This window comes from Halichoeres trimaculatus, unplaced genomic scaffold (assembly GCF_033239565.1).
Source record: "Halichoeres trimaculatus isolate MK-OKI-2021-1 unplaced genomic scaffold, fHalTri1.1 fHalTri1_scaffold_15, whole genome shotgun sequence".
Taxonomy (NCBI): Eukaryota; Metazoa; Chordata; class Actinopteri; order Labriformes; family Labridae; genus Halichoeres; species Halichoeres trimaculatus.
This window is the reverse complement of record NW_027437193.1, coordinates 26,113,046-26,125,780: the sequence shown is the minus strand read 5'-3', so window position 1 is coordinate 26,125,780 and position 12,735 is coordinate 26,113,046.

Below are 12,735 nucleotides of genomic sequence, written 5' to 3'. Positions count from 1 at the left end.
CCGGTTCTGAGAAAACACACTGGGGACGACCCTAGGGACCTGACGGACTCACCCTAGAAGTTTTGGAGCCCTCGGACTATGTTTCTTGGAGTTACAGCCCCTTTAATGAGAGGCTAAATACAGGCCTTATAAGCCTGGTGAAATAGCCCGCATAAAAATGCAATTTTTGCAAAAATCGGACCCCAAACCCGGTTCTGAGAAAACCCACTGGGGACGATCCTAGGGACCTGACGGACGCACCCTAGAAGTTTTGGAGCCCTCGGACTATGTTTCTTGGAGTTACGGCCACTTTAATGAGAGGCTTAATACAGGCTTTATAACCCTGGTGAAATAGCCTGGACAAAAATGCGATTTTTACAAAAATCGGACCCCAAACCCGGTTCTGAGAAAACCCACTGGGGACGACCCTAGGGACCTGGCTGACGCACCCTAGAAGTTTTGGAGCCCTCCGACTATGTTTCTTGAAGTTACGGCCACTTTAATGAGAGGCTAAATACAGGCCTTATAACCCTGGTGAAATAGCCCGCACAAAAATGCAATTTTTACGAAAATCGGACCCCAAACCAGGTTCTGAGAAAACCCACTGGGGACGACCCTAGGGACCTGACGGACGCACCCTAGAAGTTTTGGAGCCCTCCGACTATGTTTCTTGAAGTTACAGCCCCTTTAATGAGAGGCTAAATACAGGCCTTATAAGCCTGGTGAAATAGCCCGCACAAAAATGCCATTTTAACAAAAATCGGACCCCAAACCCAGTTCTGAGAAAACCCACTGGGGACGAGCCTAGGGACCTGACGGACGCACCCTAGAAGTTTTGGAGCCCTCGGACTATGTTTCTTGGAGTTACGGCCACTTTAATGAGAAGCTAAATACAGGCCTTATAAGCCTGGTGAAATAGCCCGCACAAAAATGCGATTTTTACAAAAATCGGACCCCAAACCCGGTTCTGAGAAAACACACTGGGGACGACCCTAGGGACCTGACGGACTCACCCTAGAAGTTTTGGAGCCCTCGGACTATGTTTCTTGGAGTTACAGCCCCTTTAATGAGAGGCTAAATACAGGCCTTATAAGCCTGGTGAAATAGCCCGCATAAAAATGCAATTTTTGCAAAAATTGGACCCCAAACCCGGTTCTGAGAAAACCCACTGGGGACGACCCTAGGGACCTGACGGACGCACCCTAGAAGTTTTGGAGCCCTCCGACTATGTTTCTTGGAGTTACGGCCCCTTTAATGAGAGGCTAAATACAGGCTTTATAACCCTGGTGAAATAGCCCGCATAAAAATGCAATTTTTACAAAAATCGGACCCCAAACCCGGTTCTGAGAAAACCCACTGGGGACGACCCTAGGGACCTGACGGACGCACCCTAGAAGTTTTGGAGCCCTCGGACTATGTTTCTTGGAGTTACGGCCACTTTAATGAGAGGCTAAATACAGGCTTTATAACCCTGGTGAAATAGCCTGCACAAAAATGCGATTTTTACAAAAATCGGACCCCAAACCCGGTTCTGAGAAAACCCACTGGGGACGACCCTAGGGACCTGACGGACGCACCCTAGAAGTTTTGGAGCCCTCGGACTATGTTTCTTGAAGTTACAGCCCCTTTAATGAGACGCTTAATACAGGCCTTATAAGCCTGGTGAAATAGCCCGCACAAAAATGCCATTTTTACAAAAATCGGACCCCAAACCCGGTTCTGAGAAAACCCACTGGGGACGACCCTAGGGACCTGACGGACGCACCCTAGAAGTTTTGGAGCCCTTCGACTATGTTTCTTGAAGTTACAGCCCCTTTAATGAGAGGCTAAATACAGGCCTTATAAGCCTGGTGAAATAGCCCGCACAAAAATGCCATTTTTACAAAAATCGGACCCAAAACCCGGTTCTGAAAAAACCCACTGGGGACGACCCTAGGGACCTGACGGACGCACCCTAGAAGTTTTGGAGCCCTCCGACTATGTTTCTTGAAGTTACAGCCCCTTTAATGAGAGGCTAAATACAGGCCTTATAAGCCTGGTGAAATAGCCCGCACAAAAATTCAATTTTTACTAAATTCGGACCCCAAACCCGGTTCTGAGAAAACCCACTGGGGACGACCCTAGGGACCTGACGGACGCACCCTAGAAGTTTTGGAACCATCTGACTACATTTCTTTGAGTTACGGCCACTTTAATGAGAGGCTTAATACAGGCCTTATAACCCTGGTGAAATAGCCCGCACAAAAATGCGATTTCGACAAAAATCGGACCCCAAACCTGGTTTTGAGAAAACCCACTGGGGACGACCCTAGGGACCTTACGGACGCACCCTAGAAGTTTTGGAGCCATCTGACTACATTTCTATGAGTTACGGCCCCTTTAATGAGAGGCTAAATACAGGCCTTATAAGCCTGGTGAAATAGCCCGCACAAAAATGCAATTTTTACAAAAATCGGACCCAAAACCCGGTTCTGAGAAAACCCACTGGGGACGACCCTAGGGACCTGACGGACGCACCCTAGAAGTTTTGGAGCCCTCGGACTATGTTTCTTGAAGTTACAGCCCCTTTAATGAGAGGCTAAATACAGGCCTTATAAGCCTGGTGAAATAGCCCGCATAAAAATGCCATTTTTGCAAAAATCGGACCCCAAACCCGGTTCTGAGAAAACCCACTGGGGACGATCCTAGGGACCTGACGGACGCACCCTAGAAGTTTTGAAGCCCTCGGACTATGTTTTTTGGAGTTACGGCCACTTTAATGAGAGGCTAAATACAGGCTTTATAACCCTGGTGAAATAGCCCGCATAAAAATGCAATTTTTACAAAAATCGGACCCCAAACCCGGTTCTGAGAAAACCCACTGGGGACGACCCTAGGGACCTGACGGACGCACCCTAGAAGTTTTGGAGCCCTCGGACTATGTTTCTTGGAGTTACGGCCACTTTAATGAGAGGCTAAATACAGGCTTTATAACCCTGGTGAAATAGCCCGCACAAAAATGCGATTTTTACAAAAATCGGACCCCAAACCCGGTTCTGAGAAAACCCACTGGGGACGACCCTAGGGACCTGGCTGACGCACCCTAGAAGTTTTGGAGCCCTCCGACTATGTTTCTTGAAGTTACGGCCACTTTAATGAGAGGCTAAATACAGGCCTTATAACCCTGGTGAAATAGCCCGCACAAAAATGCAATTTTTACGAAAATCGGACCCCAAACCAGGTTCTGAGAAAACCCACTGGGGACGACCCTAGGGACCTGACGGACGCACCCTAGAAGTTTTGGAGCCCTCCGACTATGTTCCTTGAAGTTACAGCCCCTTTAATGAGAGGCTAAATACAGGCCTTGTAAGCCTGGTGAAATAGCCCTCACAAAAATGCAATTTTTACAAAAATCGGACCCCAAACCCGGTTCTGAGAAAACCCACTGGGGACGACCCTAGGGACCTGACGGACGCACCCTAGAAGTTTTGGAGCCCTCCGACTATGTTTCTTGAAGTTACAGCCCCTTTAATGAGAGGCTAAATACAGGCCTTATAAGCCTGGTGAAATAGCCCGCACAAAAATGCAATTTTTGCAAAAATCGGACCCCAAACCCGGTTCTGAGAAAACCCACTGGGGACGATCCTAGGGACCTGACGGACGCACCCTAGAAGTTTTGGAGCCCTCGGACGATGTTTCTTGGAGTTACGGCCCCTTTAATGAGAGGCTAAATACAGGCTTTATAACCCTGGTGAAATAGCCCGCACAAAAATGCGATTTCGACAAAAATCGGACCCCAAACCCGGTTCTGAGAAAACCCACTGGGGACGACCCTAGGGACCTGACGGACGCACCCTAGAACTATGGAGCTCTCCGACTACGTTCCTTGGAGATACGGCCACTTTAATGAGAGGCTAAATACAGGCCTTATAACCCTGGTGAAATAGCCCGCACAAAAATGCGATTTTGACAAAAATAGGACCCCAAACCCGGTTCTGAGAAAACCCACTGGGGACGACCCTAGGGACCTGACGGACGCACCCTAGAAGTTTTGAAGCCCTCAGACTATGTTTCTTGGAGTTACGGCCCCTTTAATGAGAGGCTAAATACAGGCCTTATAAGTCTGGTGAAATAGCCCGCACAAAAATGCAATTTTTACAAAAATCGGACCCCAAACCCGGTTCTGAGAAAACCCACTGGGGACGACCCTAGGGACCTGACGGACGCACCCTAGAAGTTTTGGAGCCCTCCGACTATGTTCCTTGGAGTTACGGCCCCTTTAATGAGAGGCTTAATACAGGCCTTATAAGCCTGGTGAAATAGCCCGCACAAAAATGCAATTTTTACAAAAATCGGACCCCAAACCCGGTTCTGAGAAAACCCACTGGGGACGACCCTAGGGACCTGACGGACGCACCCTAGAAGTTTTGGAACCATCTGACTATGTTTCTTGGAGTTACAGCCCCTTAAATGAGAGGCTTAATACAGGCCTTATAACCCTGGTGAAATAGCCCGCACAAAAATGCAATTTTTTACAAAAATCGGACCCCAAACCCGGTTCTGAGAAAACCCACTGGGGACGACCCTAGGGACCTGACGGACGCACCCTAGAAGTTTTGGAGCCCTCCGACTATGTTCCTTGAAGTTACAGCCCCTTTAATGAGAGGCTAAATACAGGCCTTATAAGCCTGGTGAAATAGCCCTCACAAAAATGCAATTTTTACAAAAATCGGACCCCAAACCCGGTTCTGAGAAAACCCACTGGGGACGACCCTAGGGACCTGACGGACGCACCCTAGAAGTTTTGGAGCCCTCCGACTATGTTTCTTGAAGTTACAGCCCCTTTAATGAGAGGCTAAATACAGGCCTTATAAGCCTGGTGAAATAGCCCGCACAAAAATGCAATTTTTTACAAAAATCGGACCCCAAACCCGGTTCTGAGAAAACCCACTGGGGACGATCCTAGGGACCTGACGGACGCACCCTAGAAGTTTTGGAGCCCTCGGACGATGTTTCTTGGAGTTACGGCCCCTTTAATGAGAGGCTTAATACAGGCTTTATAACCCTGGTGAAATAGCCCGCACAAAAATGCGATTTTTACAAAAATCGGACCCCAAACCAGGTTCTGAGAAAACCCACTGGGGACGACCCTAGGGACCTGACGGACGCACCCTGGAAGTTTTGGAGCCCTCGGACTATGTTTCTTGGAGTTACGGCCCCTTTAATGAGAGGCTTAATACAGGCCTTATAAGCCTGGTGAAATAGCCCGCACAAAAATGCAATTTTTACAAAAATCGGACCCCAAACCCGGTTCTGAGAAAACCCACTGGGGACGACCCTAGGGACCTGACGGACGCACCCTAGAAGTTTTGGAGCCCTCCGACTATGTTTCTTGAAGTTACAGCCCCTTTAATGAGAGGCTTAATACAGGCCTTATAAGCCTGCTGAAATAGCCCGCACAAAAATGCAATTTTTACAAAAATCGGACCCCAAGCCCGGTTCTGAGAAAAACCCACTGGGGACGACCCTAGGGACCTGACGGACGCACCCTAGAAGTTTTGGAACCATCTGACTACATTTCTTGGAGTTACAGCCACTTTAATGAGAGGCTTAATACAGGCCTTATAAGCCTGGTGAAATAGCCCGCACAAAAATGCGATTTTTACAAAAATCGGACCCCAAACCCGGTTCTGAGAAAACACACTGGGGACGACCCTAGGGACCTGACGGACGCACCCTAGAAGTTTTGGAGCCCTCCGACTATGTTTCTTGAAGTTACAGCCCCTTTAATGAGAGGCTTAATACAGGCCTTATAAGCCTGCTGAAATAGCCCGCACAAAAATGCAATTTTTACAAAAATCGGACCCCAAACCCGGTTCTGAGAAAAACCCACTGGGGACGAGCCTAGGGACCTGACGGACGCACCCTAGAAGTTTTGGAACCATCTGACTACATTTCTTGGAGTTACAGCCACTTTAATGAGAGGCTTAATACAGGCCTTATAAGCCTGGTGAAATAGCCCGCACAAAAATGCGATTTTTACAAAAATCGGACCCCAAACCCGGTTCTGAGAAAACACACTGGGGACGACCCTAGGGACCTGACGGACTCACCCTAGAAGTTTTGGAGCCCTCGGACTATGTTTCTTGGAGTTACAGCCCCTTGAATGAGAGGCTAAATACAGGCCTTATAAGCCTGGTGAAATAGCCCGCATAAAAACGCAATTTTTGCAAAAATCGGACCCCAAACCCGGTTCTGAGAAAACCCACTGGGGACGATCCTAGGGACCTGACGGACGCACCCTAGAAGTTTTGGAGCCCTCGGACTATGTTTCTTGGTGTTACGGCCCCTTTAATGAGAGGCTAAATACAGGCTTTATAACCCTGGTGAAACAGCCCGCACAAAAATGCGATTTTTACAAAAATCGGACCCCAAACCCGGTTCTGAGAAAACCCACTGGGGACGACCCTAGGGACCTGACGGACGCACCCTAGAACTATGGAGCCTCCGACTACGTTCCTTGGAGATACGGCCACTTTAATGAGAGGCTAAATACAGGCCTTATAACCCTGGTGAAATAGCCCGCACAAAAATGCGATTTTGACAAAAATAGGACCCCAAACCCGGTTCTGAGAAAACCCACTGGGGACGACCCTAGGGACCTGACGGACGCACCCTAGAAGTTTTGAAGCCCTCAGACTATGTTTCTTGGAGTTACGGCCCCTTTAATGAGAGGCTAAATACAGGCCTTATATGCCTGGTGAAATAGCCCGCACATAAATGCAATTTTTACAAAAATCGGACCCCAAACCCAGTTCTGAGAAAACCCACTGGGGATGAGCCTAGGGACCTGACGGACGCACCCTAGAAGTTTTGGAGCCCTCCGACTATGTTTCTTGGAGTTACGGCCACTTTAATGAGAGGCTAAATACAGGCCTTATAACCCTGCTGAAATAGCCCGCACAAAAATGCAATTTTTACAAAAATCGGACCCCAAACCCGGTTCTGAGAAAACCCACTGGGGACGACCCTAGGGACCTGACGGACGCACCCTAGAAGTTTTGGAGCCCTTGGACTATGTTTCTTGGAGTTACGGCCCCTTTAATGAGAGGCTTAATACAGGCCTTATAAGCCTGGTGAAAAAGCCCGCACAAAAATGCAATTTTTACAAAAATCGGACCCCAAACCCGGTTCTGAGAAAACCCACTGGGGACGACCCTAGGGACCTGACGGACCCACCCTAGAAGTTTTGGAGCCCTCCAACTATGTTTCCTGAAGTTACTGCCCCTTTAATGAGAGGCTAAATACAGGCTTTATAAGCCTGGTGAAATAGCCCGCACAAAAATGCAATTTTTACAAAAATCGGACCCCAAACCCGGTTCTGAGAAAACCCACTGGGGACGAGCCTAGGGACCTGACGGACGCACCCTAGAAGTTTTGGAACCATCTGACTACATTTCTTGGAGTTACAGCCACTTTAATGAGAGGCTTAATACAGGCCTTATAAGCCTGGTGAAATAGCCCGCACAAAAATGCCATTTTTACAAAAATCGGACCCCAAACCCGGTTCTGAGAAAACCCACTGGGGACGACCCTAGGGACCTGACGGACGCACCCTAGAAGTTTTGGAACCATCCAACTAGATTTCTTGAAGTAACGGCCACTTTTATGAGAGGCTTAATACAGGCCTTATAAGCCTGGTGAAATAGCCCGCATAAAAATGCAATTTTTGCAAAAATCGGACCCCAAACCTGGTTCTGAGAAAACCCACTGGGGACGATCCTAGGGACCTGACGGACGCACCCTAGAAGTTTTGGAACCATCTGACTACATTTCTTGGAGTTACAGCCACTTTAATGAGAGGCTTAATACAGGCCTTATAAGCCTGGTGAAATAGCCCGCACAAAAATGCCATTTTTACAAAAATCGGACCCCAAACCCGGTTCTGAGAAAACCCACTGGGGACGACCCTAGGGACCTGACGGACGCACCCTAGACGTTTTGGAGCCATCTGACTACATTTCTATGAGTTATGGCCCCTTAAAGGAGAGGCTAAATACAGGCTTTATAAGCCTGGTGAAATAGCCCACACAAAGTTCGATTTTTACAAAAATCGGACCCCAAACCCGGTTCTGAGAAAACCCACTGGGGACGACCCTAGGGACCTGACGGACGCACCCTAGAAGTTTTGGAGCCCTCCGACTATGTTTCTTGGAGTTACAGCCCCTTAAATGAGAGGCTTAATACAGGCCTTATAACCCTGGTGAAATAGCCCGCACAAAAATGCAATTTTTACAAAAATCGGACCCCAAACCCGGTTCTGAGAAAACCCACTAGGGACGACCCTAGGGACCTGACGGTCGCACCCTAGAAGTTTTGGAGCCCTCCGACTATGTTTCTTGAAGTTACAGCCCCTTTAATGAGAGGCTAAATACAGGCCTTATAAGCCTGGTGAAATAGCCCTCACAAAAATGCAATTTTTACAAAAATCGGACCCCAAACCCGGTTCTGAGAAAACCCACTGGGGACGACCCTAGGGACCTGGCTGACGCACCCTAGAAGTTTTGGAGCCCTCCCACTATGTTTCTTGAAGTTACGGCCACTTTAATGAGAGGCTAAATACAGGCCTTATAAGCCTGGTGAAATAGCCCGCACAGAATGCAATTTTTACGAAAATCGGACCCCAAACCCGGTTCTGAGAAAACCCACTGGGGACAACCCTAGGGACCTGACGGACGCACCCTAGAAGTTTTGGAGCCCTCCGACTATGTTTCTTGAAGTTACAGCCCCTTTAATGAGAGGCTAAATACAGGCCTTATAAGCCTGGTGAAATAGCCCGCACAAAAATGCCATTTTAACAAAAATCGGACCCCAAACCCAGTTCTGAGAAAACCCACTGGGGACGAGCCTAGGGACCTGACGGACGCACCCTAGAAGTTTTGGAGCCCTCGGACTATGTTTCTTGGAGTTACGGCCACTTTAATGAGAGGCTTAATACAGGCCTTATAAGCCTGGTGAAATAGCCCGCACAAAAATGCGATTTTTACAAAAATCGGACCCCAAACCCGGTTCTGAGAAAACCCACTGGGGACGACCCTAGGGACCTGACGGACGCACCCTAGAAGTTTTGGAGCCCTCGGACTATGTTTCTTGGAGTTACAGCCCCTTAAATGAGAGGCTAAATACAGGCCTTATAACCCTGGTGAAATAGCCCGCACAAAAATGCAATTTTTACAAAAATCGGACCCCAAACCCGGTTCTGAGAAAACCCACTGGGGACGACCCTAGGGACCTGACAGACGCACCCTAGAAGTTTTGGAGCCCTCCGACTATGTTCCTTGAAGTTACAGCCCCTTTAATGAGAGGCTAAATACAGGCCTTGTAAGCCTGGTGAAATAGCCCTCACAAAAATGCAATTTTTACAAAAATCGGACCCCAAACCCGGTTTTGAGAAAACCCACTGGGGACGACCCTAGGGACCTGACGGACGCACCCTAGAAGTTTTGGAGCCCTCCGACTATGTTTCTTGAAGTTACAGCCCCTTTAATGAGAGGCTAAATACAGGCCTTATAAGCCTGGTGAAATAGCCCGCACAAAAATGCAATTTTTGCAAAAATCGGACCCCAAACCCGGTTCTGAGAAAACCCACTGGGGACGATCCTAGGGACCTGACGGACGCACCCTAGAAGTTTTGGAGCCCTCGGACGATGTTTCTTGGAGTTACGGCCCCTTTAATGAGAGGCTAAATACAGGCTTTATAACCCTGGTGAAATAGCCCGCACGAAAATGCGATTTCGACAAAAATCGGACCCCAAACCCGGTTCTGAGAAAACCCACTGGGGACGACCCTAGGGACCTGACGGACGCACCCTAGAACTATGGAGCTCTCCGACTACGTTCCTTGGAGATACGGCCACTTTAATGAGAGGCTAAATACAGGCCTTATAACCCTGGTGAAATAGCCCGCACAAAAATGCGATTTTGACAAAAATAGGACCCCAAACCCGGTTCTGAGAAAACCCACTGGGGACGACCCTAGGGACCTGACGGACGCACCCTAGAAGTTTTGAAGCCCTCAGACTATGTTTCTTGGAGTTACGGCCCCTTTAATGAGAGGCTAAATACAGGCCTTATAAGCCTGGTGAAATAGCCCGCACAAAAATGCAATTTTTACAAAAATCGGACCCCAAACCCGGTTCTGAGAAAACCCACTGGGGACGACCCTAGGGACCTGACGGACGCACCCTAGAAGTTTTGGAGCCCTTGGACTATGTTTCTTGGAGTTACGGCCCCTTTAATGAGAGGCTTAATACAGGCCTTATAAGCCTGGTGAAATAGCCCGCACAAAAATGCAATTTTTACAAAAATCGGACCCCAAACCCGGTTCTGAGAAAACCCACTGGGGACGACCCTAGGGACCTGACGGACGCACCCTAGAAGTTTTGGAACGATCTGACTACATTTCTTGGAGTTACAGCCACTTTAATGAGAGGCTTAATACAGGCCTTATTAGCCTGGTGAAATAGCCCGCACAAAAATGCCATTTTTACAAAAATCGGACCCCAAACCCGGTTCTGAGAAAACCCACTGGGGACGACCCTAGGGACCTGACGGACGCACCCTAGAAGTTTTGGAGCCCTCCGACTATGTTTCTTGGAGTTACGGCCACTTTAATGAGAGGCTAAATACAGGCCTTATAAGCCTGGTGAAATAGCCCGCACAAAAATGCCATTTTAACAAAAATCGGACCCCAAACCCGGTTCTGAGAAAACCCACTGGGGACGACCCTAGGGACCTGACGGACGCACCCTAGAAGTTTTGGAGCCCTCGGACTATGTTTCTTGAAGTTACAGCCCCTTTAATGAGACGCTTAATACAGGCCTTATAAGCCTGGTGAAATAGCCCGCACAAAAATGCCATTTTTACAAAAATCGGACCCCAAACCCGGTTCTGAGAAAACCCACTGGGGACGACCCTAGGGACCTGACGGACGCACCCTAGAAGTTTTGGAGCCCTTCGACTATGTTTCTTGAAGTTACAGCCCCTTTAATGAGAGGCTAAATACAGGCCTTATAAGCCTGGTGAAATAGCCCGCACAAAAATGCCATTTTTACAAAAATCGGACCCCAAACCCGGTTCTGAGAAAACCCACTGGGGACGATCCTAGGGACCTGACGGACGCACCCTGGAAGTTTTGGAGCCCTCGGACTATGTTTCTTGGAGTTACGGCCCCTTTAATGAGAGGCTTAATACAGGCCTTATAAGCCTGGTGAAATAGCCCGCACAAAAATGCAATTTTTACAAAAATCGGACCCCAAACCCGGTTCTGAGAAAACCCACTGGGGACGACCCTAGGGACCTGACGGACGCACCCTAGAAGTTTTGGAGCCCTCTGACTATGTTTCTTGAAGTTACAGCCCCTTTAATGAGAGGCTTAATACAGGCCTTATAAGCCTGCTGAAATAGCCCGCACAAAAATGCAATTCTTACAAAAATCGGACCCCAAACCCGGTTCTGAGAAAAACCCACTGGGGACGAGCCTAGGGACCTGACGGACGCACCCTAGAAGTTTTGGAACCATCTGACTACATTTCTTGGAGTTACAGCCACTTTAATGAGAGGCTTAATACAGGCACTATAAGCCTGGTGAAATAGCCCGCACAAAAATGCGATTTTTAAAAAAATCGGACCCCAAACCCGGTTCTGAGAAAACCCACTGGGGACGACCCTAGGGACCTGACGGACGCACCCTAGAAGTTTTGGAGCCCTCCGACTATGTTTCTTGAAGTTACAGCCCCTTTAATGAGAGGCTTAATACAGGCCTTATAAGCCTGCTGAAATAGCCCGCACAAAAATGCAATTTTTACAAAAATCGGACCCCAAACCCGGTTCTGAGAAAAACCCACTGGGGACGACCCTAGGGACCTGACGGACGCACCCTAGAAGTTTTGGAACCATCTGACTACATTTCTTGGAGTAACAGCCACTTTAATGAGAGGCTTAATACAGGCCTTATAAGCCTGGTGAAATAGCCTGCACAAAAATGCCATTTTTACAAAAATAGGACCCCAAACCCGGTTCAGAGAAAACACACTGGGGACGACCCTAGGGACCTGACGGACGCACCCTAGAAGTTTTGAAGCCCTCAGACTATGTTTCTTGGAGTTACGGCCCCTTTAATGAGAGGCTAAATACAGGCCTTATATGCCTGGTGAAATAGCCCACACAAAAATGCAATTTTTACAAAAATCGGACCCCAAACCCAGTTCTGAGAAAACCCACTGGGGATGAGCCTAGGGACCTGACGGACGCACCCTAGAAGTTTTGGAGCCCTCGGACTATGTTTCTTGGAGTTACGGCCACTTTAATGAGAGGCTAAATACAGGCCTTATAACCCTGCTGAAATAGCCCGCACAAAAATGCAATTTTTACAAAAATTGGACCCCAAACCCGGTTCTGAGAAAACCCACTGGGGACGACCCTAGGGACCTGACGGACGCACCCTAGAAGTTTTGGAGCCCTTGGACTATGTTTCTTGGAGTTACGGCCCCTTTAATGAGAGGCTTAATACAGGCCTTATAAGCCTGGTGAAAAAGCCCGCACAAAAATGCAATTTTTACAAAAATCGGACCCCAAACCCGGTTCTGAGAAAACCCACTGGGGACGACCCTAGGGACCTGACGGAAGCACCCTAGAAGTTTTGGAGCCCTCCAACTATGTTTCCTGAAGTTACTGCCCCTTTAATGAGAGGCTAAATACAGGCTTTATAAGCCTGGT